This window comes from Callorhinus ursinus, unplaced genomic scaffold, assembly GCF_003265705.2.
Source record: "Callorhinus ursinus isolate GAN/ISIS: 27379988/994484 unplaced genomic scaffold, GSC_fseal_2.0 scaffold6, whole genome shotgun sequence".
Lineage (NCBI taxonomy): Eukaryota > Metazoa > Chordata > Mammalia > Carnivora > Otariidae > Callorhinus > Callorhinus ursinus.
The window spans coordinates 2,307,392-2,331,341 of NW_027397068.1; the positions used below are offsets into that span (position 1 = coordinate 2,307,392).

General features: G+C 35.4%; 1 long non-coding RNA gene and 1 other non-coding gene across 2 annotated transcripts in view; one reads left to right on the plus strand and one right to left on the minus strand.

The window, feature by feature from the left end:
- LOC141372953 (uncharacterized) overlaps positions 1-23,950 on the plus strand; it is an 85,428-nt gene that overhangs the window by 11,879 nt on the left and 49,599 nt on the right. Inside the window, exon 2 of the long non-coding RNA XR_012378477.1 lies at positions 11,604-11,666. This is a non-coding gene — a long non-coding RNA (uncharacterized lncRNA). The remainder of the gene's footprint in view (positions 1-11,603; positions 11,667-23,950) is intronic.
- Positions 4,902-5,011, minus strand: LOC112813648 (U6 spliceosomal RNA). The gene has a single exon (XR_003205558.1). It is a non-coding gene; the product is annotated as a U6 spliceosomal RNA (small nuclear RNA).

Here is a 23,950-nt window from a genome sequence, read left to right on the forward strand (position 1 = left end):
TTCCTTCCTTCCTTCCTTCCTTCCTTCCTTCCTTCCTTCCTTCCTTCCTTCCTTGTATTCTTGTTTTGATCCAAGTCCAATCAGATAGCTCACATTGCATTTATTTGGCATAATTCTCTACTCTCCCTCAATATAGAACAGTCAGCCAGCCTTTTTCATTTTTCTCATCATTGATCGTTTTTTAAGAGTCCAGGCAAATTATTTTGCAGAATGTTTCTCAATTTGAATTTCCCTGATTGTTTCCTCATGATTAGATTAAAGTTTTTGGCAAGAATCCTATGTAAGTGATGTTGTATCTTGTGAGCACTTCTTAAAGCTTGAAAGGAGAGATTTAGGACACATGAAATCTTACTGTACCCCCAACTTGTATTTGCTACTTCCAAGAGAAGACAAAGGAAGTAATATTATTGGTTCAAAAGATTTAAAATAAAAGTTCTTAACACATAAAAGTCAAATCCATTAAGAAGTTAGGGATATTTTAGAAGACTTCTTAACTTTTTGCAGGTAACATTACAGGGCCTAGTATGCCTATGTCTCTTGACATTACTCTCAAGAAGGGAATGCTGAGTATGCTATACTAGCTTTTTTTTTTTAAAAGATTTTATTTATTTATTTTACAGAGAGAGACACAGCGATAAAGGGAACACAAGCAGGGGAAGCAGGAGAGGGAGGAGCAGGCTTCCCGCAGAGCAGGGAGCCTGACGTGGGGCTCGATCCCAGGACCCTAGGATCACAACCTGAGCCAAAGGCAGACGCTTAATGACTGAGACACCCAGGCGCCCCCATGCTATACTAGTTGACTAAAAATGGCATTTTCTAATATCTCCCTCTTTTCACAAAACCAAATCCCAGTCTGTCAGGCATTTGCAAAGTTTATTCTAAATTCTCCTTTCAGAATGTATTTAAAGAAATTTAAAAATCTTTGTGAGAAGAGGATTTATATATCAAGACTGGCTAACTCCAAGTTGCCTATATCCACAGTGTCCACAAGTGTATATTTCTTTTTTTTTAAAGTTTGTTTGTGTTTTTAATTTTTAAGTAATCTCTACCCCCAACGTGAGGCTTGAACTCATGATCCCAACATCAAGAGTTGCATGCTCTCCTGACTGAGCCAGCCAGGCACCTTGAGTGTATATTTCTTTAATTTAACAATCCCAAGTCCCTCAAACTTGAACAAGGTATAAAATGCACATAAGTGACAACAGATACAGAGAATCACTATTTTTTTTTCAGAATTTCCAAACTGAAATTTACTTACATTATTGTTCCATGACAATATGGAATAAAATTAACATTGATTTTGTATGCAGAAAGAATTTACACCTTAACATTGTTACTCTCCAGCTTCTTACCCACATATAAATCATTTAATTTTTTTAAGTTGTATCCTCCACATCTGTAACATGGAAGTCATAGCACCTACCTTTCAGTGTTGTTATAAGAATTAAATGTGATATTACATGACAAAGTGTCAGTTTTTCTATAATTATTGTTATAATTATTGACAAGAAAAAACTCTTTGATGTGATCCAAGAACAGAGTGGTCCATCCAAATAATCAAAGCATCTCTCTTTTATGAACTAAGCAGTTGTTTGATAATGCTTGCTACTTACTAAATTTTCCTCCATGTGAATGATGCTATGTCAATTTTTGTCCAAATCCCTTGTTCTACGTGATACCAAGTTCCCATCCTTGGGTTGGGTGAGAAAATCTTATATCCATATTATAAATTCTCCTGTTTGCTTAATATAGATCACATTTGATTTCTGTCACCTGTAAGCAAAGGGAATATAATACTGCCACTTAATAGCTGGTTAGATGAGTCACTTTAATTAATAGCTCGTTAAATGTGACACCAAAAATGGTCAACTAATGCTAATAATTGCTTCAACAATCATCTACATTTTTTTCATTATACTTACCACACCAGAAGTTGGGATATACTTAGAATTTTACATAATTGGATATAGTTTTTGTTTTTTAAAAGACTTTTTAAGAGCAGTTTTAGGTTCACAGCAAAATTAAGAGGAAGGTACAGAGATAGCCTTTCATATATAGCCTCTACATAGCCTCCCTCATTATCAACATCCCTCCCTCCCCGGAATAGTACATTTCTTACAATTGATGAACCTATATAGACCCATCATAATCATCCAAAGTCCATAGTTTATATCTGGGTTCAATCGGTGTCATATATCCTATAGGTTCAGACAAATGTATAATGACATATGTCCATCATTATGGTATATAAAGTATTTTCAGTATCCTAAAAATCCTCTGTGTTTTGCCCATGCATCCTTAACCCAGCCACCTCCAACTCTTATCAACCACTGATCTTTTTACTGTCTCCATAATTTTGCCTTTCTAGAATGTCACATAGTTGGAATCTATAGTACATTATCTTTACAGATTGGCTTCTTTCACTTAGTAATTCTCATTTAAGTTTCCTCTATGTCTTTTCATAGCTTGAGTTCTTTTTTAGATTTTTTTTAAAGATGCATTTATTTACTTTAGAGAGAGAGAGACTGCAGTGGGGAGGGGCAGAGGGACGGGGAGAGAGAGTCTGAAGCCAACTCCATGCTGAGCTGGGAGTCTGATGCGGGGCTCAATCTCATGACCCTGAGAACACAATCTGAGCCAAAACCAAGAGTCTGATGCTTAACCAACTATGCCACCCAGGTGCCCCAATAGTTCATTTCTTTATAACACCAAATAATATTCCATTATTTGGATGTACATTTATTTATCCATTCACCTACTGAAGGACATCTTGGTTGTTTTGATAATTATGAATAAAACTGCTATAAACATCTGTGTGCAGATTTTTGTGTGGATATGTTTTCAACTCCTTTGGGTCATACAGTAAGAGTATGTTTAGTTTGTAAGAAACCTTCAAACTGTACCATTTTGCATTTCCATCAGCAATGAATGAGACTTTTTGTTTTCCCACATCTTCACCAGCATTTGCTGCGTCAGTGTTCTGAATTTTGGCCATAAGTACTAATAGATGTGGAGTGTATCTCACTATTGTTTTAATTCACATTTCCTTGAAACTTGATGTTGAGCGTCTTTTCATATGGCTATTTGTCATCTGTACATCTTCTTTGGTGAGGTGTCTACCATTGGTAGACACCTTTGGTAGGTGTCTACCAAATCCATTTTAAAATTGGATTGTTTGTTTTCTTATTAAGTTTTGAGAGTTGTTTGTATATTTTGGGTAACAAGCTTTTATCAGATGTATATTAAATATTTTCTCCCAGCCCATGGCTTGTCTTTTCATTCTCTTGACATTGTTTTTCACAGAACAGTTTTTAATTGTAATGAAGTCCAGCTTATCAATTATTTCTTTTATGGGTTGTGACTTTGGTGTTGAATCAAAGAAGTCATTGTCATATTGGGTCATCTAGATTTCTTCTATGTTATCTTCTAGGAGTTTTATAGTTTTGCATTTTGCATTTAGGTCTGTGATCCATATCAAGTTTATTTTTGTGAAGGGTGTAAGGTCTGTGTCTAGATTCATCTGGGCTTTCTATTTTGGTCCATTGTCTATTCTTTCACCAATACCACACTGTCTTGATTACTGTGGCTTAATAAGTATTGAAGGTCAGTAGTTTCAATTCTCCAACTTTGTTCTTGCTCCTCAATATTGTGTTGGCTATTCTGGATATTTTACCTCTGTATATAATCTTTAGGATCAGTATGTACAAAATAATTGCTGGGATTTCAATTGGAATCACATCACATCTATAGATCAAGTTGGGAAACAAAGATATCTTGACAATATTGAATCCTTCTGTCCATGAACATGGAATATCTCTCCATTTCTTTAGTTCTTCTTTGATTTTACTCATCAGTTGGTAGTTTTCCTCATACAGATTTGTACATATTTTGTTAGATTTATACCTACATATTTCATGTACCATGGAAATGGTATTGTATTTTTAATCTCAAATTCCACTTGTTCGTTGATAGTATGTAGGAAATAATATTTTATTGAAGATCTTTGCATCTATGTTCATGAGAGATATTGGTCTACAGTTTTATTTTCTTTAATATCTTTGTCTGGTTTTGGTATGCAGGCATGAGTTAGGAGGTATTCCCTCTGCTTCTATTCTCTGAAAGAGATTGTAAAGAATTGTTATAATTTTTTCCTTAAATATTTGGTAGAGTTCACCAGTGAACCCATATGGGCCTGGTATTTTCTGTTTTGTAAGGTTTTAATTATGGATTCAATTTCTTTACCAGATAGATACAGATAGGTCAGATTTTGTATTTCTTCTTGTGTGTGTTTAGGAAAATTATGTCTTTCAAAGAATTGGTCCATTTCATCTTATTTGTCAAATTTGTGGGCATAGAGTTGTTCATATTATTCCTGTATTATCCTTTTTTAAAAGATTTATTTATCTATTTGGGGGGGGAGCCTGCAGGGGAGGGGGACAGAGAGAGAGAGGGAGAAAGAATTTCAAGCAGACTCCCTGCTCAGCACAGAGCCTGATGCGGGGCTTGATCTTGACCCTGAGATCATGACCTGAGCTGAAATCAAGAGTTGGACATTTAAACAACTGAGCCACCTAGGAGCCCCCTCTATTATCCTTTTAATGTCCATAGGATCTGTAGTGATGTCCCTTCTTTCATTTCTGATATTAATAATTTGTTTCCTGTCTCTGGTTTTCTTTGGTAGTCTGGCTAGAAGCTTATTTATTTCATTCATCTTTTCAAAGATCTAGCTTTTGGTTTTGTTGCTTTTTCTCCATTGATCTCCTGGTTTCTTCTGTTTTGATTTCTGCTCTAATTCTTTTTTGTGTGTGTAATTTATGACAATTTTTATTATGTTTTTTTATTTTGATTCCAGTATAGTTAACATACAGTGTTATATTAGTTTCAGGTGTACAATATGGTGAAAACATATGGAACACTTCACAGATTTGTGTGTCAACCTTGCACAAGGACCATGCTAATCTTCTCTGTATCATTCCCATTTTTTAAGTACATGTGCTGCCAAAATGAGCACTCTGCTCTAATTATTATTTCTTCTCTTCTGCTTATTTTAATTTGCTTATCTTTTTCTAGTTTTCCCAGTGTAAGTTTAGATTCCTGATTTTAACTCTTTTATCTTTTTTAAAATATATGCATTTAATGCTATTAATTTCCACTGAAGCACTATTTTCACTGCATCTCACAAGTTTTGATAAATTGTGCTTTCCTTTTCATTTAATTAGAAATATTTAAAGATTTCTCTTGATATTTCTTCTTAATCCCTCTGTTGTTTAGAGTGTGTTGTTTAATCTCTACATACTTGGGACTGTCCAACTGCCTTTCTAATCTTGATTTCTAGTTTAATTCCATTTTTTGATTTCTACTGTTTTAAATTAAAGTGTTTTTATGGCCCAGAATGTGGTCTATCTTGGTGAATATTACATGTGAGCTTGAGAAGAATGCATATTCTGTTGTTGTTGGATGAAATAGTCTATAGCTGTCAATTATATCCAGTTGATTGTTGGTGTTGTTGAGTTCACCTGTGTCTTTCTGATTTTTTGCCTGCTGGATATGTTCATTTCTGATAGAGGGGTATTGAAGTCTCCAACAATGATAGTGGATTCATGTATTTCTCTTCTTAGTTCTATAAATTTTGCCTCATGCAGTTTGATACTCTGTTCTTAGGTGAATACAAATTAAAGATTGTTATGCCTTCTTGGAATTAACCTCTTTGTCATTATGTAATGACCCATCTTTATCTTTGATAACTTTCTTTGCTTTGATGTCTGTTCTGTTTGAAATTAATATAGCTATTCCTGTTCTCTTTTAATTAGTGTTCACACTGTATATATTTCTCCATCCATTAACTTTTAATATATATGTGTCTTTATATTTATAGTGTGTTTAGTGGACTGCTTATAGTTCTCTCTTACCTCTTGATCCACTCTGACAATCTCTATCTTTTAATTGGTGCATTTAGACCATTGACATTTAAAATTATTATTGATACAGTTGGATTAATATCTATCATATTTGTTACTATCTTCTATTTGTTGTCCTTGTTATTTATTCCTATTTTTCTTTTCCGCTCTTTCTGCCTTTTATGATTTTAATTGAACATTTTATATGGCACCATTTTCTCTCCTTTCTTAGCATATCAGTTATACGTCTTTTTTACTTTTCTCAGTGGTTGCCTAGAATTTGCAATATACATGTACAACTAATCCAAGTCCACTTTCAAAACACTATACCACATCATGGGTAGTGTGAGTACCTTATAATAACAAAATAATCTTAATTCCTCCCTCTTATCCCTTATATCATTGCTGTCATACATTTAAATTATATATAAGCATACGTAAGCATGTATATGCATATATGTTATGCATATTGTTATTTTGAACAAACCATTACCTATTAGATCAATTAGGAATAAGAAAAACAAGTTTTTATTTTATCTTCACTTATTCCTTCTTCAGTGCTCTTCTTTTCTTTATGTAGACTTGTTTCTAACCTATATTATTTTCTTTCTCTCTAAAGAACTTCTTTTTAAACACTTATTGCAACTCAAGTTTACTGACAACAAATTCCTTCAATATCAGTTAGTCTGAGGAAGTCTTTATTTGTCCTTCACTTTTGAAGGATAATTTCACAGGATACAGAATTCCTGGTCGATTTTTTTTTCTCTTAGTACTATAAGTGTTTCACTCTATTCTCTTCTAACTTGCATGGTTTCCGAGGAGAAGTTGGATACAATTATTATCTTTTTTTCTTATAGGTAATGTGTTTTATATCTCTGGCTTCTTGCAGGATTTTTTTCTTTATCTTTGACTTTCTGTAGTTTGACAATGATATGCTTAGGTGTAAGGTTTTTGGATTTTATCCTTCTTGGTGTTCTCCAAGATTCCTGGACTTGTGGATTGTTGTCTGAGATTAATTTGGGAAAAATTCTCAACCATTATTGTTTCAAATATTTCTTCTGTTTCATTCCCTCTTTCTTCTCCTTTTGGTATTCCCATTATACATTGTCACACCTTTTGTAGTTGTCCTATAGTCCTTGGATATTCTATTATGTTTTTCCTCAGTCTTTATTCTCTTTGCTTTTCAGGTTTTGAGATTTCTATGAATATATCATCAAGCTCAGAGATTCTTTTCTCAACTACATCCACTGTACTATTAAGTCCATCAAAGATACCCTTTATTTGTTACAAGTATTTTTGAAAAACAATTTACTTATTTATTTTAGAGAGAATGGGGAGAGAAGAGGGGGGAGGGGAGAGAGAGTCCAGCAGACTCTGCTGAGTGCCTGCCTGTGTGGGGCTTGATCTCATGACCCTGAGATCATGACCTGAGCAGAAACCAAGAGTCGGCTGCTTAACTCCACTACCCAGGTGCCCCTACAGTGGTTTGTTTGTTTGTTTTTTTTAAATGTCTAGCATTTCCTTTTGGTTCTTAGAATGAAATTTCTACCTCTCTGCTCACATTGTCTGTTTGTTCTTGCATTCTGTGTACTTTACCTACTGGAGGCCTTAGCATATTAATCGTCATTGTTTACAATTCCTGGTCTGATGATTCCAACATACCTGCCGTGTCTGGTGTTGATGCTTGCTCTGTCTCTTCAAATCCAGGCCCTCCTATTCCATCTTGGCTGGAAGCCGAAGTACATTCTTCCCCTTGTAAGATATTTATCTCACCCAAATTTGCCTGACTTATCTCTCATACATTATGCTTATTTTTTAGTGATATTTAAAAACTTTGACACTCTAAAAAAATGTGACTTTTCCTCAAGAGGGAAAAAAGCTTTTGATTGTTGTATCCATCTCAGTGCTTGAGTCATATAATTTTTACCCATCAGCTTCATAAAAGGTCTTCAGTGTAAGCTACTGGGATCAATTTGACAGTAAGACTTTGTGGGATGAATGCATTCCCTAATTGTGGGGAAAAAAAAAAAAGGAAAAGAAAAAGAAAAAAACCTAAGCAAAAGATCTAACTGCTGTCCTAATTCTTCTTTGCTACTGCACTGTTCTTTGCAAAAAAGGTTGGAAACCAGCCCTGTTTTCTTTTGTGTCCATTTTGTTTTTCTACCATGATTAGTTGGGAAGTCATAAAGACATATTTATTAACCACTTAAAAGAGGAAAAATATAAATTCTTCTATTTTAATTTTTTATTGTTATGTTAATCACCATATATTACATCATTAGTTTTTGGTGCAGTGTTCCATGATTCATTGTTTGTTCATAACACCCAGTGCTCCATGCAAAACGTGCCCTCCTCAATACCCATCACCAGGCTAACCCATCCCCCTACCCCCCTCCCCTCTAGAACCCTCAGTTTGTTTCTATAATTATTTACATAAGGCATACATTTGTCTACCAAATCTACCATAAAATCAAGTGCTAAAATTTGAACGTTAGACAAATTTAGGTTTGACTTCTTTGGGGCTATCAGTGATGACAGACTGTCTAATATTTAGGGTTTGTTCATTCCTTTTGTGTGCTGGTGTATAGCCTTCTGGGGTTACTACTGGCAGACAAAGCTCCCCTCCATTGCTGTTCTATCATCCAGCAAGCATTATACCTACTGGCAGGTGAGAATATCACATTAAGTTATATAGACTTCAATGGCAGGGAAAATGCTGTGTTCATGGCAAGTTCAGGGCATATGTGCCATTGCAAAATAGATTCTTAACCTGAGACCTGATACACAACATCAGCTTTGAAATCTATGAACATTTTAAAATTGTATGCAAATGTTTGTGCTTGTGTTTATATTTTCTGTACATAGAATCCATAATTTTATTTCTACTCAAAGAGTGTTTTTGAATGATGAGTTCTTCATCTAGTCCCATTGCAGAGTGGAGCAACAGAACAACCAGACCCACTGTCAAAGTACTACAAAATGACACCTCCATATAATTATCCTCTGGGAATAAGTTAAGAATTTAGATCACTCTGGCCTCAGAGTGGACTTTTTTGGCCCAATGATCTTCTGCCACAACCCAAATTATAGCTGATAGTTTAACACCAAGATAATCAGCTCTTCTGGTGCCTTAAAAATGTAACAGTTTTGTATTTGGTTTTTATTTTTTTCTGTCATATTAAAACCATATAAATAAATACATATTCAGGTGAAACTTTTGTTTAAGACTGTAAAAATATTTCTATGAAACTGACATTAAGAGCAAAAGAAAGAAAGAGGTGCCTATCCACGTGCTTAACTTTTCAAGTGAAAGCAATGAGATATTAGTTTACTAATGTATATGCTAAATCATAAAGCAAGTTTGATAAGATTAATTGCATCATATATCAAGACTATGATTTTTTAAAATCACATTATTCTTTCTCACAGTAAACCATATCTTTGCTGCTTTTCTCTGTCCAGTTAAGCAACACTAGATCTCAGAATATAGGCTAGTCATTTTTAATCATTCTATAATAAATCAACTTATCATGTTTTATATAGGGGAAGTGTTATTATTTCTATGTAATACCTAACAAACTAGAACCCCCAAAACAACTTATGTTCATAAGAGAAATCCACTGCCTTATTTTTGAATGGGTTTATTAAGCACCATCTTTTAACCTAAAGCTCCCTTTAGCTTCATTTTTTGATGCCTAAGGATGTTTCTTTGGTAAAAAGAATAATAACAATGAAGTCATCCTTCAAAAAAATGTTTCACCATCCATTCATATTCTTTGTTTTTCATGCCATGTCTGAGTCAACTTATACTCAATTCTGCCTTTGGCAGCTTCTTATTTTGATTTCAACTCCATAATTAAACAATATATATTAAAAAAGGAGTTCGCTCATAAGAAGATCAATAATATACCAAAATAAGATACATTTCAAGAGGAAGGTGCTTTCCTTCATCTCTGAAGCATTTTACTACATTATTAATATTTGAAGATATATCTTATTTGCTAATTATTCAATACAATAAAAAAGAGCTAGAGATTCCAAATTTTTCTACCAAGTCTCTCTCTCTGTTTTGATAAGAAGTACATATTTTATAATTTTATAAGTTTTATAAAATTTTATAATTTTATAAATGAATAAATATGATTTTAAAAATGAAAGTTCATCCTTTACATATGTTCTTTCTGAAGTTATTACTTTAAATTATTATTTAAGTTTGTCCATTGTATTGATTGTGTTGGGTGAAGTATTTTTTCTCTGTAAAGGGAAATTGTCATTTAGGCGATATTGATATAAAATGTCAGGGTTCAAAAAAAAGCTAAATTTAATACCAGCAATTGTAATTTCAAAATTACTATATGGTTGTAGGAAATGCTTTTAATGTGTTCTCTGAATTTATGGACCATAATAACGATAAAGATGATAAAATCTGGTTGTGCTTGCATGTGGCTTCCCTTGAACATGGTGGGCAGTTGGTGGCACAGGTGGCAAAAGTGACAAGTTGCAATATCTTAGCATGATATGGGGACTATTTTAAGATCCATCCCTGTGGAAACTTAGGCAGATCAAAGGAACTGAATCTGATCTGTTAGTATCAAGCTACACTACTCCACACTGCTTTTTACTAAAGGTCTCGGTAAGCAAAGTTATTCGATTACTTTTAAAAAATTTAACATCTTTACATAATGAAAATTTGATTTACAGAAGGTCATACTGACTTTATCATGACACAATTATTCATAAAACAACAATATGAAAGATCTAAGAAAGCTATGCATTCTTGATATAGAACACAAATTCTAGATAGGCTATGGAATTCAATTAAATAAGATTATAAAATAAAATGTCCCAATACTGTTGCAACTCTGAGCTAAAGATGACCTAAATATTGCCAGTTGGGCTAACTGATACTGGAAGGAAGACAAGGGTATGAAAGGACCAGTAATGGCTGGCTATATTTACTGTTTGCCTTATTAACTATCCTGTCATCTCAATATCACTAGCTTCAAAGCATACAGTTTTCAATTTTTTCAGAGCCAGGATATTCAAATATTTTAAAGTTGGAGATTTGTTCTTGTTTTAATCAAAATTAATTTCCAATCTCTATGACAGTTTTTTTTTTTTAAGCAATCTCTATGTCCAACATGGGGCTTGAACTCACAACCCTGAGATCAAGAGTCACATGTTCTACTGACTGAGCCAACCAGACACCCCTCTATGACAGTTTTTAAAAATTGGCAATGGAACTTATTTAATGATCACCAATTGTTTTCAATAGACTTCCTGGTAGAAACTTCTCATAAAAATTTTTATAACTTTTTCTAAAAAAGATAATTTTAAAATATGGTAGCAGAAACTTGTAGAACCATCAATCTACAATGTGTATTAACTAATCATCTTCTGGAAGTTTTAGAAGATAAAGAGAATAAAATTATTTTGCTAAGCAATTCAATTGGACCTGGGTATATTTAATTCAACCACATTTTTTTTTTAGAGTCATGTATTTGAAAAACAGATACTCAAGTCACAACTAGCAATCTGTTAGAAGCACAGAAAAAATACATGAATCCCTCAATTATAAGTTGCCAGCAATTTTGAGACACCTCATCCATTTTACAGTAGCTTTCAAGGGGAAAAACTATATTAAATAAAGATAATTTTTTAACTTGCCAATATCTTTTATCCATATAATTAGTTTTTTTCTTTCAGCAGCAAATCAGCATTGAAGAGTAAATTTTCTGCATGTCTGACATCTAAGAAGTCTGCATTATGGTAGGTATTTTCAATTATGAATAATATGATGGTGACCCACTGCATTTCATAGTTTCTTGACCTTGAACTCTTTAACATCTTAAGGCTTGATAGAATTTCTTTTCTTTTTTTTTTTTTAAGATTTTATTTATGCATTTGTCAGAGACAGAGAACACAAGCAGGGGGAGCGGCAGGCAGAGGGAGAAGCAGGCTCCCTGCGGGACTAAATCCCAGTGTGCTGGGATCATGACCTGAGCCAAAGGCAGATGCTTAACAGACTAAGCCACACAGGCGTCCCTTGATAGAATTTCTAGGCACACTGAGGAATATCAGTGTTTTACCTGCACTTTCTGTTTGGGTAAAATCATAGGTTTTTTTGTAAATTAAAAATTACTTTTCTTAAGCCAGCTGGGAGCTTTTGACAGATAGATGTTCAACGCTTTAGTTAAAGGCTTTCACTTTACATAAACAAGATCCCCATTTAGCTTAAAATTCAACAGCAAATAAAAAAATTCAACAGCAATAACAAAATTGAACAGATTCCTTCTAAATACAGGTTTGCACATGCTTAGACAATGACAATGTACTGTGTGTTTTTTTATTTTTTCTTTTTTCCCTGATGGCTGACAGGGTTCTAAGAAAATATCACCATATTAAGTGTGAAGATAGCAAACTAGAATTGAGAAACTGGGGTATGTTTCAACTTCTATCTTTGCCATTTTGTATATCGGTCTGAGTTCTCAGATCTTCTATGTTCCTTTTGGATTTTACAGCTATGGCAGCACATGGAAAGGGTTAAAGACTTGAAGCAAAACTAAAGTGAGCAATAATTGGAACATAATCAATGGCAACTGTATAATAACATCTCATAGTATCTATAAAAGCAGAGATAGTTATCAAACAGTTCCCTCGTTTGTTCTTTCAATACTATGTTGCTGACATCTTGACAATGGATTCTCTGACACTCACTAGGTAAAGTTCTTGCATGCTTCCCATGATTTTATCTTTGTTGCTAGCTTAATGTCACTTTCAGGAGGCCCCTTACTCCTACTCTACAGTTTCCCACTTGGCCTACTCAGCTCAGCATCCCATCTGAGAGACACCATCTTAACCATGTAAACTGTAGTTGTAGCAGATTATGTTTGGATGGTGAAAGAGATATCAATTTTACCATATTAAGGCAAAAGGAGAATTAAATTGGTTCATGTAATCTAGGAAGTTGATTACTGAACAACCAAATAATAAGCCAGGAATCACGAAGTCTAAGGAAACTCTGGAAACATGGGCAGAGGCCCTGCACCAACTTAATTATGTAGATGAAAAGGTGGCATTTTCTAGAAGAGAACTGTGAATCAGACACTTCCAGATGTCCCCTACAAAGCAAAAAATAAAGTCTACACATTATTAATAATCTTGTGAAGACTTTGTGACACTTGAGGTGGGAAAATTTGGTGTGCAAGTGTTATGATTAGGTTCAATAAAATAAAGTACTGCATTAGTGAATCGTTGACACATTCTGAAATTTTGCTCACCAATACTAACTTTTAAAGGTTTAAAAAGTCATTAGACTTGCAAAAGTTAGATTGATATTAAAATATTTCTTCCCCAATTTCTGTGATCATTTGTTCCATCTTCTGCTTCAGAAACCACACACATATGGGAGCACAAATATCTAGTGCTTCTCATTTTTTTTTGTTCAGAGTCTGTTAATATTTTGAGAGTGACTTATAAATCTAAGTAAGAACGAAAGTGTCAGAGCAAATGTGTTTCCTAATTTCCTAAAATTATTAGTAAATATCTTAAAAACAAGAGGTACAAGGAAGGGAATGTTGCTCCTGGTGAAAGAGGCAACTAATAATAACAACAAAAAGAAACATTTTCAAGAAGAATACACTGGTGATGTGGGAGCAGAGAAGCAAAGGAAAATTATTTTAGAATCACTTTTTAAAGTCAGATGTATTCAAGTCATCAGACCAAAGAAAACACGAAAAGCAAAGTTTATAGAGCTCATTACACCTTCACCATAATGTTCACATCAACCTTATTATTATTATTTAAAGATTTTATTTTTTGTCAGAGAGTGAGAGCACAAGCAGGGGGAGCAGCAGAGGGAGAGGGAGAAGCAGGCTCCCCGCTGAGCAAGGAGCCCAATGCAGGGCTCCATCCCAGGACCCTGGGATCATGACCTGAGCTGAAGGCAGACGCCTAACGACTGAGCCACCCAGGCACCCCCACATCAACCCTATTATTATCCCTGCTCGGTTACCTGGCTGCTAGTGGCAGAGCTAGGGTATGAAGTACATCCTCTTACTGTAGACCGTCTCCTACTCAAGCTCTTCACATGTTTGAAAGCAAACATGCTTTCTACTTAGAATCAGAAGTCCTACCCCTGACACCTATTAGCTCAGTGACTTCAAGCAAGTTACTTTATCCTCTTTGCACTTTATGTGACTCATCTATGCAATGAGAATGAGATCCTTTCTGTCATTGTTGAGTTGTTGGAAGATCAAGTAAGACAGTGCTTTTTAACAATAACATTTATACATATATGGGATTGTTATAATTGAAATGCATAAAGAAAATGGTTGATGAGATTTCCCAGCCACTAGTTATTATCCTTAAGGACTCATGGTAGCAATAGTTGAAAATAATTTCTCTCTCAATTAGGCACCCATTGGGCCATTGTGGAGTTAGTACTGCATCCAGTTTATGTCTCCTCACCTTGAGGATGCTGTGAAGTGGGGAAGTTCAGAGTAGTTTAATAATATGATTAAAGTGGTGAATAAATAAGACCCATGAGAACAGGTAGAAGGAGTTGGAATTAATTAATCTGGAGACAATAACTGCCTCCTCATACATGAGGCATTATAAGAAAAATGTAGATCGACTTTTATCCATCTTCTGTCATAAATGACTTGAAAAGAACTCTGAAAAATACAGTGCAGACATAAGAAAGAATTTACTGATAGGATTGTTTGTTAAATATTAAAACAGGCTATAAAAAGATGTGGAGTCTTCTTTGTCGGTGATTTTTCCGAAGAAAACTAGACACAAATGATTCTGGTATGGTCAGGGAACAGATATACTTGCAATCAGGGAACCAGAAAAGCTCAACTATTGAGGTCTTCTTTCAGCTCTCCAGAATTCTGTAGTTCTCTGGCTAATCCCCTTGAATAATTATAGCATAGGTAGATAGCAAATTTTTCTAATTATTCTTGTCCAAATATGCAGACTACATGAATCTGTTACTATCCTAATATATGTAGTTTGTTTGTTTGGTTGTTTGTTTTAGAGGAAGGTGTGATACATGCAGAGGTTGAGTTAATCTAACTTCTTGGTTCATGGCACAGTATTATCATTAATCTGAGCAAGGCAAAAAAACAATTTTTTAAAAAGATTTTATTTATTTGACAGAAAGAGAGAGAGCAGTCATGCACAAGCAGGCAGAGTGGCAGGCAGAAGCAGGCTCCCGGCTGAGCAGAGAGCCCGACATGGGGCTGGATCCCAGAACCCTGGGATCATGACCTGAGCTGAAGGCAGGCGCTTAACCGAGTCACCAAGGTGCCCCTGCAAAAGAGCATTTTAAATGGATTTCCTCCCATTATCGCATTCCTCACTCCCATCCTCCCCTCCCAATAGGTAACTGCTCTTATGTGTGTAGTGGATATTCTTTTTTATTTTTTAAGATTTTATTTATTTATTTGACGGAGAGAGACACAGTGAGAGAGGGAACACGAGCAGGGGGAGTGGGAAGGAGAGAAGCAGGCTTCCTGCTCTGCAGGTGGGGGCTCGATCCCATCATGACCTGAGTCGAAGAAAGACGCTTAACAACTGAGCCACCCAGGCACCCCTGTAGTGGATATTCTTAAGTTTAAACGTATCTTTGGAAAGAAGTAGTGTGTGTGTGTGTGTGTGTGTGTGTGTGTGTGTGTGTGTGCATTTTAAAATTCATGCAAATAGAGCTCGCTCATTTTCTTCCATTTTCACAAAACATTATGTATTTAAGAGCGATGTTGTTTTTAACTGCTGTGTCATATTCAGTAGCGTTCATCCACAGCCTTCTCCTTCCTCTAGTGGTGGTCAACGAGGTTGTTTCCAATTCCCTGCTTCCACAGCGTTGTGGAAAACATATTCTCTTACATGCTTCTTATTGTAAGGTTTCTCTCTCTCTCCCTTTTTCTTTAGACGTATGACTGGATAATCAAACACAATTGGTGCATATGCAATTACTTTGCCAGATTGTTCTCCAAAATGGCAGTGACCAAGTATGGAGGAGTTGTTGTTTCCCCAGCAACACTCAGCATTATAGGACTGGGCAATGTTTCCCTATCTGATGATCATAATGTAGTATCTCACTGTTGATTTTCTTCTTTACTTACTGAGATAATATACTTGTTATTTATTCACAGATTTTTCCATCTTTCCAGGATTTTTCAGTCTAGATGCTTCCAGGAGTTCCCTCTATAGCATAGCTATTAATCCTTTATCTATTACTTATGTCTATTGCATTCATCTATTTGTCTAGTACAACTGACATTTGGTTTGAGATTGCAGAGTAATTCAAGGATAGTTGACACTATTATACTGTTAAGTCACTCCACAAATATACATAGGCTAGATATCCATTTATTTAGATCTTCTTTAATGTCATTTAGTAGAATTTAGAAGTTTCTCCCTAAAGAACTAATACATTAATGATATCTCATCTAAAATGTAATTATCCCTCCACAAATTTGGCATTATTAACTAACTTAATGTACATGTTCCATATCAGCCCTATTTATGTCCTTCATGTCTGTAGTGTTTATAAACTCCTTAAGACAAGATCTGTTTAACTTCATCTGTGCATAAAGTTAAATGTCTACATAGCTCTAAAGATAGATATTGATTGTACTTTTCATTAAATGATCCCTTATTTTTTCTCTTGTGAAATGCCTCAAAATGGTAAATCCTTATTATTATTTTTAGAATAAAGACTCATTTTTAGAATAAAAAGTTGTTGAATCAATAACAGTAGACTCAAGGAGTAGAGTAATCCAGTCCCTCATTTATATTACAAAATTTTTACTAACTTCCTACCATGTGGCAGGCTATATCCTATATTCTAGGATGATCTGTGGATCCCTGTGATCCTGAGACCCTTTCAGGACGTCTGTAAGATAAAAATTATATTCACAACAATTTTAAGATGTTATCTGCTTTTTCAGCTCTGTTGACATTTGCACTGATGGTGCAAAAGCAATTCTAGAGGGTGAAACTTCCGGTGTCTTAGCGTGAATCCAGACAGTGGCACCAATCTGTACCAACAGTCATTGTGTTCTTCACTGACATGCATTTATAATGAAACCACAAACAAAAAAACACGTTTTATTTATTAAGAATCTCCTTGCTGAGGCAATAAAATTATTAATTTTATTAAATCTAATCCTTGGAAATGACTTTTGAATATTTCGTGATAAAATGTTAAGTATGTATACTGAAGTACCATGGTCATCTTGAAGAAAAGCACTTTTGCCAAAAGAACTGTATCAATTTTTTCATGGAATATCATTATATATTGAAAGGATGTATACAACTGGCTGATGAACTGTGATTATCAGACTTGGATATTTGGCAAATATGTCCTCAAAAATGAAAAAAGTGAGTATTTCATTTCAAAAGAAACAATAGTTGATGTTGATAAAAAATGAAAGCTTCCAAATGAAAATTAGAATTTTGGAGAATTTTTATCTGCCACTATGAGCTTGATGGCTTCCCAATACTTAAAGACTTTTCTGATGAGATTAGAACAAGTGTGATTTTTAAATATTATATAATAAATGAGTCAACACTTGAAGAATCTGCATAAATGATTAAATGACCAATGCATAAAGTTACAAAACCATGCACAGGCAGACAGTCCATTCAAATTTTAAAATAGACCGATCAATTTTAATGCACATTGAAAAAGTTAATTGATATGGTTTCAGATTCCATGTTGCAATCAGTCTTTAAGGAACTACCACTTGTTGAGTTTTAGCTTAGTATCAAAGAAAATATACACAAATGTCTGAAAGCCTATGAAATATTCTTCCCTTTCCAACTACATGTCATTATGCAGACAGATTTTAATCAACACAATGTATCACAACAGATGGAATGCAGGAACAGATATGAGACTCCAGAAGTCTTTTATTAGACCAGACATTAAATATATTTGCAAAAATAAAGAATAATACCATTCTTTTCACTATTTTTTGTTTTAGAAAATAGAATTACTTTTCATAAAAATGTAATTTGTGTTAACATGTAAGATTCATTATTGTTGTTTTAAAATAAAATAATACTTAAATATTTTTTAAATTTCTCAGTTTTAATTTCTAATAGTAGATTAATAATAGATATAACTCACAAATGCAAAAGTTCTTTGGGGTCCTGAATGATTTCTAAGAGTATAAATTTCCTGAGACAAATAAGTTTGAGATCCACTGCTCTAAAACTAGAGAGGAGAATGAAAAAGACAAAAGTCCCTGCCCTCATTCTAGTTGGGGTATAGAGGTGAACAGATATAAAAAGATAACTTCAGATTGTATGAATCTTAAAACAAATGAAGTGTCTGGGTGGCTCAGTGGGTTAAACGCCAACTCTTGGTTTCAGCTCAGGTAATGATCTCGGGGTCATGAGATCAAGCCCTGCATAGGGCTGCCCACTCAATGTGGAGTCTGCTTGAGATTCTTTCCCTCTCCCTCTGCCCCTCCCCTCACTCATACACATACTCTTTCTCTCAAATAAATAAATAAACCTTAAAAAATAAAACAAAAGAAGTGATGTGATGCAGAGTACATGGGTAAGAGTACTTTATTATTTTTTTTTAAAAAATTAATTTATTTATTTTAGAGAGAGTGAGCATGAGTAGGAGGGGCAGAGGGAGAGAGAATCTCAAGCAGACTCCATATTGTGCATGGAGCCTGAGGTGGTCCTGGATCTCACAACCCTGAGATCAAGACCTGAGCCCAAATCAAGAGTTGGATGCTTAACCCACTGCACCACTCAGGCACCCTGGGTAAGAGTTTAAATACTAAGCTCAGGGAAGTTTTCTTTGAGGAAGTTATAATTTGATCTAATACCTGAAAAATAAGTAGAAGTGACCAATTAGAGAGCCAGAGGAAGAGCATTTCAGGTAGGAGAAAGAATTTCATCAGTCTGAGACAAAAAGAGTTTGCATGTTTGAGAACCAAAGATGAGGCCAGTGTGGCTGAAGTGGAACAGTCATCAGAGAAAGCAGTGCTAGAGGAGGTTGGACAAGTGGGCAGAGGAACGAGGATCTTCGTGGCAATCATTTGAATTAAAACAGAAGTCCAGTGGGAAGCCACTAAAGGCTGGAGTGAAGGAAGCTGACTCTGGCTGTTGTGCTGAGGATGGGTTGCTTGGTTGTAAGTTGGTAGTAAGAGTTGAGGGAAGGAGACTAGTTAGACAGGCAAGACACTGGCACGTAGAGGACTCAAGTGGCTAGGCCAAGGCAGTGGCCATGGAAATTGAGAAAAGGTGATAGATTCCAGGATATGTTGGAAATAACAGTAGGGTCTGTTGATGGAATGTTTGTGGGGAATGAAAAGGGGAGGAATCAAAATGGATTCTTATGTCTTCAAGTAGAGCAACCAAGTGATTCAGAGTACATTTGCTGAGATGGCTCACCACAATGACACACCTTCAGCTCCCTTGCACCTCTCCATCACACCTGCCTTGCAAAACCTCAAACCTGGTCAAATCTAAATCTCCAGTGATTCTTCCTGTGCATCTGAGCAATGAAACATGGAGAGAGAAAAATCACATGCTCAAGCTAACTGATCTCTCTTCACGACCTCATAATTTATGTGGACCTTTCTTTTACTATGCAATCTTACTATAATTTCGTAGCTAATTCACCTTCCTATTATCCTAGATAACTATTGTATATAATCTTTTCTCTCTTTTGACCTCCAATACTTCTCTGTTCTCCATTTTCTCAGCTGACCTTTCAATTTCAATAAAAATTGAACTTCCACACTTATGGTCACATCTGCCAGTCCACTGCAAACTGAGGCTTCTGCCTTACCTCTCATTGTAATGGACGAACTGTCTGGTCTCCTACCTAAGATCACCACCTCCATCTAAACTCTGCATCCTGTCTTTCTTGCCTAATCATGAGCATTGCTCCAACAGATAATTCCTGTCTTTCCTGAGTCATCAGTCAGCATTTGCAGCACTCTAAATAAGCTTTCACTCCCTCCATTCCACTGAAATAATCTTGCTAAAGTCATCAGTGACCTTCACTTCGTTAATGTAATGATGTTTCTCAGACTTTATCTTACTCACCTTCTCAGCCACATTTAAGAGTGAGACACTTCTTTTATTTTTCCTCCAGGCACCATCCTCTCTTGGTTTTCCTTTTTCACTGGTCATTCTTTCCTCAGTCTTCTCAGCAGGTTCTTCATCATCTTCTCAATCAGTAAATGTAGGAACCTTCCAGATTTCCCTCATTGGAACTCTTCTTTCTACCCTCACTCACTTGTTGATCGAATCAAGTCTGGTGGCTTTCAATACTATCATACAACACTGATAAACCCCAACTAGTATCTTCCACTTGACTGCTCCCTGAAACCCCAGACTCATATATCCAGCAATCATTTGACATCACCATTTAGTTGTGTAACAGTTATCTCTATTTAATATCTAAATGAGCTCCTATCTCCCTACACTCCTCCCATATCTGTTCCACCTACAACCATCATCATTTCAGTAACATCATAATTCTGTTTAAGTCAAAACCCTTGGAATATGCCTGACACTTCTGTTGTACAATCCATCAGTAAGATTCTGCTGGCTCTAACTTGAAATCATATCCAGAATCCTACCACTTCTCACCACTTCTATTGCTACCACTGTAGCTCAGGTCATCATCATCTCTTGCCTATACAATCCTAACTGGTGTTTCTGCTTCTGCCTTCATCTGCCTACAAGATATTATGCAGCAGCCAGAGTGGTTTACTTAAAACGTAATTTTAGGGCGCCTGGGTGGCTCAGTTGGTTAAGTGACTGCCTTTGGCTCAGGTCATGATCCTGAGGTCCCAGGATCGAGTCCCGCATCGGGCTCCCCACTCAGCGGGGAGTCTGTTTCTCCCTCTGACCCTCTTCCTTCTCGTGCTCTCTATCTCTCATTCTCTCTCTCTCAAATAAATAAATAAAATCTTTAAAAAAATAAAACGTAAGTTTAATAATGTCTGCTTAAAATGTTCCAAGGCCTTTCCATTTCATTGTGAATAAAAATCAAAATCCTTGATTTTGATTCCTCTAATAAATGATCTTGTCCCCTGCCACCCCGATAATCTTGTTTCCTCACCATCTTCCCTTTCTATCCCACCTCTCAACTCCACTTCAGCAACACGACTCCTTGGTGTTCCTTGAACACATTAAGCACACTCCTACTTTAGGACCTTTCTCGCTTGCATCTCCCTCCATCTGGACTGCTCTTCTTTTAGATATCTACATGGCTTACTTCCTCACTTCTTTCGGGTTTTTGCTTGAATATCATCTTCTCATAAAGATATTCCCTTAACACCCTTCAACTTCTAGGTGAAGATGGAAGATTGAACACATGCATTTCCTTCAGCACTCTCCTCAAACTCCACTGTGTGGCAGTTAATGAATGTATTTTAAGCCCATGGACTCACAAAGACAAACACAACAAAAGAGGAGACACTAATGACAAAATTTTGAAAGCTGGAAAGGAGAGGTAACACAAAACACACTACCCCCACCCCCATCCATTCCTCTTATTTTTCCTAATAGCACTCAACCTAGATAAATGTAGATACATATAAACATGAAATATCTATTTACTTTAAAATTTTTTGTTTTCTCCCCCTCCCCCGCCCCCAAGAATGACAGGTCTTTTCTGTTTGGTTCATTGTTGAATACTCAGGCTTTGAAATCATACAGATATTCAGTAAAAATTTTTGACTGAATAACTGGGGTAGCCTGGACAAGATGCAGCTTATGGAAGGGGTGGGGGTTGCGGCAATCAAGAATTCTGATTTGGATGTTAATTCTGAGGTACCTAATAGATATCCAGGTGAAGATATCAAGTGGGAATCTGGATATCTGGAACAGAATGCAGAATGCGACATCTGGGCTAAATGTATACCTTGTGGAGTCATTAACACTAGGAGTAGGTGAGATCACCTGGGGGAGTACAAACACAAAAAGAAAAAAATGCCAAGCTCTGAGTCCTGAAGGACTCCATCATTTAGAGGCCAGGAAACTAGTCATCTCCAAACCTTTAGAATCATATAGCATTATCTGTAAGAAGAAGAAAAAATGATTTAGGTTGAGCAATGTGAAAGAGGGTATTTATTTATTTATAAATTATATGTATTATTGTACAAATATATTATGTACATTATAAAATACAAAGACATAGATATTAAAAAAGAATGAACTAAAGGACTTCCAGTTAAAGAGGAAGTATTGCACACATGCATTTTTCAGGTCCCTCCTGAAGACCGCTATAGTGATAGTAAATGGATTTTTAAAAATAAAGTATAAACCCACAAGGACAAAGAGAACAAGAGTAAAACAATAGCATCAGAATATAGGAAGCTGGAAAGAAGAAAGATGAATGGCAACTAACTTTGACTCAGGAAAGCTGAAGCTACCGTGGGGAAAAGCCAAGAAGCAGCCTGATTTACAACGCAGAATCCCGTCCCCACCCCCACCCCAAAGGCTCACGAATTGGTGTCTGGCACCTCTGGTAGAGAAGGTAAATGTCAGGCAATAACAGACTTGGCTGAAAATCTATTTAAGAAGCAGCTAACCCCCAGACACCTCCACCAATCTGCATTACAAGTGACTAACCCCCTACTACACAGTGACTAACCCCCTACTACACAGACTGGAGGTTTATTTTCTGGAGAGGATTAAGTAGAGAGTCCTGAGAAGAGAACAACAGATACACTTGAAGATGGGAATTCCAAATGAAAAACAGGTCATCAGAATGTTTAAAACTGAAATATCAAGAAGGAGCTCTATATGTTTCTTTGAAATAGGGAGACAAATAACAAAAAGAACACTATTTTGATGGGTAGCAATGATTGCCAATGAATTCACCAACATAAAGGGAACTTAAAAAAAAAGAATGCTATATAAACTTTTCCTTATTTCATGGAGCCATTTAAAATATTTATTGCTATTTCTTTTCAAGTACATGGATTGTTTGAACATTATCTTGGTACATGAATGCAGACATTTAAGTAATTGCATTTGCTGTATCCTGGACTGAAAGTAGGCATAAATATTGATTTCTTCTGTTCTATGTAAGTAAAGATGCAGACTCTACTTTGAGCACCATGGCATCACCAAAATTTATTTACACATTTCACGTGATGTGTGTATATATATAGAGAGAAACAATCCTTAGAGATGCAATAATAATATCTTGCCTTTATAACATTACATTTTGATATTTATATACCTTGAGTATCTAACATATTCTATACCTAATTTACAGTGAAACTATGTTATTTGAAATCACTATACTTTTATTATTCTTTGCCTGTAATGTCCTTTTCCTCCTTACCTGTCTGAAGAGCTCCCACTTAGCTTTCAAGAGCTATCTCAAATATGACTTCTTCTTTAAGGGCTTCTTTGACTCCCCTCAACTGTTACTGTTCCATTATTTATGCAATATAGTACCTTGTTTGCCTTCTATCATGTCAGTCTCTGCATTGTTTTAAAATTATAAGTCTGCTAACTCTCTTAGCCCAGGTACTATGTCTTATTTATATATGTAGTTTGTTAACCTACTATAGTACTGGGCACACAGTAGTTATTTAATAAATGTTCAAATGGATGTTTGGAAATGATTTTGTGTTCATTACCTCATTTGACTTTCCCAGATTCAAAGTCACTAGATCCTAGTGCTCTAAATATTTATTATATCTATCACTTCTTGGATATAATATATCATGCCAAGAATTCATGCTCTCGCTGTATGTTGCTGGGACTATTAGTATCTTAACCTGACTTTGGTCCCTAATCTCACTCTCTTCCAATTAATACTACATTTGCCCATCAGAATTACTTAACACAAATTTTACCAAGTTCTATATATACATTAAAAACTTTAAGTTGGCTATGTGACAGGTATAATAAAGTAAAAAAAGGGTATATTTATCCTTCTGCTTTAAACAATTAGAAAACAGACAAAACAATTTTTAGACACTTAAACAATAGGCAGTGCAGGACATTGGTCCTTGAGAAAAGGGTAACTAATAAAGTGAGCCCTTTGA